This window comes from Lepisosteus platostomus, chromosome 1 (genome assembly GCF_059453375.1).
Source record: "Lepisosteus platostomus isolate fLepPlt1 chromosome 1, fLepPlt1.hap1, whole genome shotgun sequence".
Taxonomy (NCBI): domain Eukaryota; kingdom Metazoa; phylum Chordata; class Actinopteri; order Semionotiformes; family Lepisosteidae; genus Lepisosteus; species Lepisosteus platostomus.
Window position 1 is genome coordinate 36,184,796 of NC_142611.1, and position 7,800 is coordinate 36,192,595.

A 7,800-nucleotide genomic window follows, 5' to 3' on the forward strand; every position below is an offset into this window, starting at 1 on the left:
GCAAGTAGAGCTCATAGTTTACCGCTCCTGTCTTTCTGAGCAAGAAAGAGCTCTTCATCTGCAACATATCTTTATGAAAGCGACCCTTTAAGAACAAAACAAATTCCATAATTTGGTAACACCATGGCTGAGTCATTCACGCCTACCTCAGACATTGTACTACACTCATACTGTAAGTACTTCACACAAGTGCCAGACATCTTTTTCAACTTTCACTTTAGCAAGTGACAGAACTATAACAATAATTTATTATTAATTACTGGCAAAGGATTGTGTACAGAATATAAAAATTCTCACATACACATACTGTATATCATTAAAACCTACACTTGTTCTCTCAAATCTATAAACAATAGTTTTATATATTAATTTATTGGAAACTAGCAAGTGCACAAAAACCAGGCAGACAGTTGGTAATTCTGTTTGATAGGTATGCTCAGTATTATATCAGGGCAGTACCAGGACCGTTCAACACTCTGTAATGACTATAGGTTATTGTGAAGTTAAAGGGAACTTCAGAGATTGTGCACTTTAAAATGATAAAGTGTTTAATAACCTTGCAAGGGTTTGTTGGTTTTAGTTATCTGTCACAACTTTTTTTTTTCCTTTGAGCAGGAGAAAGCCTGGATGAATTTATGAGAGATTTAAATGGTTGAGCATGTGAGTTTGAGGTAACATGCAAATGTGTGTTTCATGCATGAAGCACGAGATATGATATGGCGGCAGATGGTTCACTGAAATTGCTGCTGCAGACAATACAAGGTACAGTATAAAGCTACTGTAACTGCTTATCATTTTTGTCAGAAGTATGAGATTTTATTTTGAAGATGGGTACAGTACAAAACAAATTTTTTCACATTAAAGGACACATCAGTCTTCTGCATTTGGAGAAATTAGCTTTCTAATGTAGAGTATTGAGATTATTTTATTTCAATGAAATTCCTCCAAAATTTAACTTCTGGACATATACTAGAGAAATTGAAGATTGAAGACTTTTGTTCAATGTTACATGTTGTGGCCTGAAAAAAGACACAGGCACATCCTTGCTTGTGACCTAATCTTCTTGCCGAAGTGTCAAGAAATTCTGCTAATAGGCAAAATCCCTACTCAGCAAGCTGTGTGAATTGTTATGTGTAATGTTCAACCGTATCCATAAACTTTGGATAAATTAATTGCTTTGGAAGTACAGGGGTATGACTCATATTCATTCTATTCTATTTCAGCATTTATTATTGTACTGTGCTGTAAACTTTTTCTGTGCCCAGTCACATTATTTTATAGCGTTTTTATTGCGTTATTAAATCCGGTGTGTGTTAGTTTCCTGACTCCCATGTCACATGGTCTGTGATTGAATCCCATGGAACTATGACTTTATTTTTTAACAAACATTTCTTTGAAAAAATGAAACGTTTCCCTTGGTCAGAGATTAAATAAAACCTCACTCACACCAAACAAATTTATATTTCTAAATATCACGACATGATCGAATTTAAGTCTTTTTAATAACAATGAATAGTCACCTATCATTCATCTCTAAATAAACTTTATTTTATATAGCGTTTTAAGCGAATAGGTAATTAGATTGCTCATAAACCTAATCGCTTTTTCTACATAAACACAGCGTGATTGCTCTCTGAAAATGCTTTTCCTTAAAGCGATTCTATTGAGGGAGTAGCCCAGCTACCACTTAACACTGTACTTCCTACTTTGAATACCTGTGAGACCGGTTTAATTCGTCACAGCCAGCACTCCGGGAGGGAGGGGGTTGAGTAGTGGAGGCAAGCGAGATTTCCAGCGAAAGACACCTCCCCCTCAAAAACCCAGTAAGCAGTAATGCTTTAAGTCGAAAATCGAGGTAGATTTTGAGGATGATAAAGAGGGTAAACTGGGATGGGAGGAGGGTTTGGTTTTGCATAAGGGGCAGAAGATTTCCCTTGTAAGGATGGTATCAAAAGCAATCTTAAGTGGTGAGAAAGCTGTGCTCAATGTATTTAAGGGAGTTAAAAGTAAGAGGAGATGCTTCATATTGCTTGACTAATTTTAAAAACTAAGTTATAAATGCAAACGCTCCCTTGGTGCGCTGCTCTGGTACGCCGGGTCTTACACAGTGCCTGTCGGCAGTAAGCGTTACAATATACATACCCAACACTGCTTGTACCCATCTGTCATGCAAATAAAACACCTTCAGCGCTTTTAAACAGTATATCGCCTTTAAACACATATATTTAAACACACGTTTACGATTTAAATCAAAACGCGATTCAAATCAATATAAATGTATATTTTGTAACGCATAGGTGACTATTCATTGTTATTAAAAAGACTTAAATTCGATCATGTCGTAATATTTAGAAATATAAATTTGTTTGGTGCGAGTGAGGTTTTATTTAATCTCTGACCAAGGGAAACGTTTCATTTTTTCAAAGAAATGTTTGTTAAAAAATAAAGTCATGGTTCCATGGGTTTCAATCACAGACCATGTGACATGGGAGTCAGGAAACTAACACACAGCGCCACCGGATTTAATAACGCAATAAAAACGCTATAAAATAATGTGACTGGGCACAGAAAAAGTTTACAGCACAGTACAATAATAAATGCTGACCATGACTTTAGAAGCATAAATTACCTTACACTCAATTTAAACACAAGCTGTCTTTCTGTATGAACCTCTAAGCTGGTTCATACAGAAAATGTAGAAATGCATTAGCCAGATTATGATTAAAAATCACATAATTAAACATGCGTTTGCGATTTAAATCAGAACACGATTTAAATCAATATAAATGTTTATATTGTAACGCATACTGTCCAGCCTCCATTTCTCTATAAAAATTTACTCTGTTGCACACACACACACACACAATAGGAGCAGGAACCGCTGCCAGAAGGGAAGAAGGTGACTATTCATTGTTATCAAAAATGACTTAGAATCGATCATGTTGCGATATTTTGAAATATAAAAGTCAATTGATTGTCCATAATATCGCTATTCTATTTTTTCGCAGAAATGTTTGTTAAAAGAAAAGTCCAGCACCAGCTGGATTCGAACACACAACCTCTACGTTGTTAGTCACGCACCTAGACCAGTAGGCTACAAGACGGCTCGCATGAACAGACAGGCAAAACAGCCCTACACAGCCCTGTCGCAGCACACGAATATAATCATACCGTTATTAAATTCTTTAGATACGTGATTCCATATTATATTCCCTTTTAATCAAATTCTAAAAGTATGCTTGTTGACTCCGGTATTACGTTAGTTAAAGACTTCGAAGCTTAAAATGTTTAGGGAGAAATGGAATACTGGTGTGTATTTTTTTCTTTAAAGTACCAAGACCAGCTATATACTGTATGTCTATGTTCCAAAATTAATATCGTTTATGGCCTTCACACGCGTTACAGTATGCTCCTAATCTTTTTATGCTCAGCTACTAAGATTTCCCTTCAGTTGTAAAATTCAATATCTACAACGGGCACAGTAAAGACGTTTACAGTAAGTCTTTCTACGACAGACCAACGGACCACGAGTGCCCCTGTCGGTCAACCAATCACGCACCGCGTCATGATACGCGATACCGCAGCCAATTACCTGCGGTACGTGTCTGTACCGCTCACTTTGAATGGCTGCATCTGTAGGGGGCGTACATTCCTACAAGTACTTAGGGGTACACCTGGATGATAAGATGGAGTGGTCTGGTAACACTGAAGCCCTGTATAAGAAAGGTCAGAGCCAACTCTATTTTCTTAGGAGGCTCAGGTCCTTTGGTGTGTGTGGAACGCTGCTACACATTTTTTATGAATCAGTGGTGGCGGCGGCCATCTTCTACACTGTTGTGTGCTGGGGCAACAGCATCATGACAAAAGATGCAAATAAGCTCAATAAACTTATCAAGAAGGCTGGCTCTGTGTTGGGGATGAGTCTTGACCCCATGGAGGTGGTGTCTGAGAGGAGAATGCTGACCAAGCTCACAGCCATCATGAACAACACCTCTAATCTGCTTCATGGGACTGTTACGGGGCAGCGGAGCACTTTTAGCAACAGACTGCTCCTGCTACGGTGTTCAAGGGAACGTTTCCGCAGGTCTTTCCTCCCGGCAGCTGTCAGGGTGTATAATGCTGCCCTAGGCTAGGACTGTTAGCCCTTCATTTGCTTGTCTATGGACAGCATGTTTGCTCCATTGTACTTTTTGGATAATCAGTCTGTATAAACCTATGCACATTTTGCACATATTTTATTGTTTTTACAGTGACTATGATCATCATCATCACATTTTGCACACACCTATGTATTTATTATTTATTTATTTTTGTTGTCTTTTGTTTTATAACTATTTTTTATAACTATTTTTATAACTATTCTGATGTCTGTTTTTGCTTGTCTTGGGCTGGACTGCTGTAACATAAATGTTACTTTATTAATAAATACTTTATTTATTAATAAAGTATTATCTATCTATCTTCCCAACTGAAAGAAGGACACTTGATTCGATATGAAAATACTTTATGGTTCAAATTGGCTTAACTAATAAAATAAATAAATATGGTTATACATTACATAAGATTAAATGTCTAAAACAGTTCATATAAAATGATCTTCTCTGTTTAGACAACATACAATCTGCGGCATTATCCAATGTGTATTCTGAATGGCTGGATCTGTATGTATATGTAGTAATGGATCAGAATGTGTAGGAATGTGTTGTGTTAATCTGGGTTGGAGCTCTAGAAGGAACATAGGAACCTTCCAAAGACTGAGAGAATATTTATATATTCTTCACAAGGTTATTTGCGCATTTGGCTTCAGCCGCTTCCAAGCTGATTTCTTTCTATAAAAGAGGTCAACACTTGACAAAGGTTGTCTACTCCAGATCCACAGCAGTAAAGTCTGTTCAGAGGCGAGACAGAATGTAGATTGAATAGTCCAATTTTGGGGTGAGAATAAATACAGAGGTTTGTAATAGAATTACCTAACAACTATGGCTGTTTCAGGTAGATTACATACTGTATCGCAGATCTGATATACTGATGCAGCCATTCAAAGTGCGCGGCACAAACACATACTGCAGGCATTTCCCTACATCATAACACGTCATACCGCGGTACGTGATTGGCTGGCCAAAATGACAACAGGGGCACTCGTAGTGCATTGGTCGGTTGTGGAAAGATTTAATCTTTTAATGTCTTTACTGTGCATATTTTAATCTGCTTAGTATTGAATATTTATATGGAATTTTACCACTGAAGGGAAATTTTAGTAGCTGAGCATAAAAAGAATAGGAGCATAACGCATGTGAAGGTCATAAACGATATTAATTTTGGAACATAAACATATTATGTAAACTGTATATGGCTGGTCTCGGTACTTTAAAGAAAAAATACACACCAGTATTCCATTTCTCCCTAAACATTTTAAGCGTCAAAGTCTTTAGCTAACTTGTGAAATAGTGTGTAAAAAAGGGGTCGTTTTAAGCTTTTCTGCTAATATAATATGGAATCGCGTATCTAAAGAAATTAATAATGATATGATTATATTTGTGTACTGCGACAGGGCTGTGTAGGGCTGTTTCGCCTCTCTCTTCATGTGACTTCCCCAGTAGCCCACTAGTCTACGTGCTTGTTTACTAACCTACAGGTTGTGTGTTCAAATCCAGCCGGCTCTGCAACTTTTCTTTTAACAAACATTTCTTTGAAAAAATAGAATAGCAATATTATGGACAATTAATTGACTTTTATATTTCTATATATCACAACATGATCGAATTTAAGTCATTTTTAATAACAATGAATAGTCACCTTCTTCCCTTCTGACAACGGTTCCTGCTTCTGCTTCCTGCTTCTATTGTGTGTGTGTGAGAGGGGATCCCTTTAGATCTCCCTTCAGATTTAAAAGGTTATTAATCATATCTTCGGTGTCGCATTTTACCAGTACAGCTGATCTTTTGCTGCCTGGGTCAACTATCACAAAGCTTCAGAGAACTTAACATTTCTATTATCAACAAATTGTAAATACGATGTTTACATTGGCATTATTAATTTTTCACATGGGTGTATGGAGGATTCTCAGCTGTCACTGACAGTAGACCCCCCTCTTAGGCTGCGCACACGATCTTTTAAATTGTTATAGAGAAATGGAGGCTGTACAATATGCATTACAATATAAACATTTATATTGATTTAAATCGCGTTTTGATTTAAATCGCAAACGCGTGTTTAATTATACGTGTTTTTTTAATCATAATCAGACAAATGCAACATAAATTTATACAGTATCTTTGTCTTCTAAGTATCTTAATAAACTTTCAGTATTGCTTTCTCCCCATTTAGATTTATTTTTTCTTGGGATCTTGGGATCAAACGTGGAAAGATTAGATTGTAATCGTTTTTATTTTTTAAATACGTTTTAGAAAAGTGTAATCTATACTAAAAAGCTGTACACCACCTGCTATATAGATACATATTGTAATACTTTCGGGTTTGGATAGGATGGAGACAAGAACTCAGACTTGCAGAGATAAAGGAAGTGAAAGCCTTTATTTTATATACAGTGCCTTGCGAAAGTATTCGGCCCCCTTGAACTTTTCAACCTTTTGCCACATTTCAGGCTTCAAACATAAAGATATACATTTTTTATTTTATGTGAAGAATCACCAACAAGTGGGACACAATTGTGAAGTGGAATGAAATCTATTGGATTTTTGAAACTCTTTTAACTAATAAAAAAATGAAAAGTGGGGCGTGCAAAATTATTCGGCCCCCTTGCGTTAATACTTTGTAGAGCCACCTTTTGCTGCGATTACAGCTGCAAGTCGCTTGGGGTATGTCTCTATCAGTTTTGCACATCGAGAGACTGAAATTCTTGCCCATTCTTCCTTGCAAAACAGCTCGAGCTCAGTGAGGTTGGATGGAGAGCGTTTGTGAACAGCAGTTTTCAGCTCTTTCCACAGATTCTCGATTGGATTCAGGTCTGGACTTTGACTTGGCCATTCAAACACCTGGATACGTTTATTTGTGAACCATTCCTTTGTAGATTTTGCTGTATGTTTGGGATCATTGTCTTGTTGGAAGATAAATCTCCGTCCCAGTTTCAGGTCTTTTGCAGATCCAACAGGTTTTCATCCAGAATGGTCCTGTATTTGGCTGCATCCATCTTCCCCTCAATTTTAACCATCTTCCCTGTCCCTGCTGAAGAAAAGCAGGCCCAAACCATGATGCTGCCACCACCATGTTTGACAGTGGGGATGGTGTGTTGAGGGTGATGAGCTGTGTTGCTTTTACGCCAAACATATCGTTTTGCATTGTGGCCAAAAAGTTCGATTTTGGTTTCATCTGACCAGAGCACCTTCTTCCACATGTTTGGGGTGTCTCCCAGGTGGCTTGTGGCAAACTTTAGACGAGACTTTTTATGGATATCTTTGAGAAATGGCTTTCTTCTTGCCACTCTTCCATAAAGGCCAGATTTGTGCAGTGTAAGACTGATTGTTGTCCTATGGACAGACTCTCCCACCTCAGCTGTAGTTCTCTGCAGTTCATCCAGAGTGATCATGGGCCTCTTGGCTGCATCTCTGATCAGTCTTCTCCTTGTCTGAGCTGAAAGTTTAGAGGGACGGCCAGGTCTTGGTAGATTTGCAGTGGTCTGATACTCCTTCCATTTAAAGATGATCGCTTGCACAGTGCTCCTTGGGATGTTTGAAGCTTGGGAAATCTTTTTGTATCCAAATCCGGCTTTAAACTTCTCCACAACAGTATTACGGACCTGCCTGGTGTGTTCCTTGGTCTTCATGATGCTCTCTGCGCTTT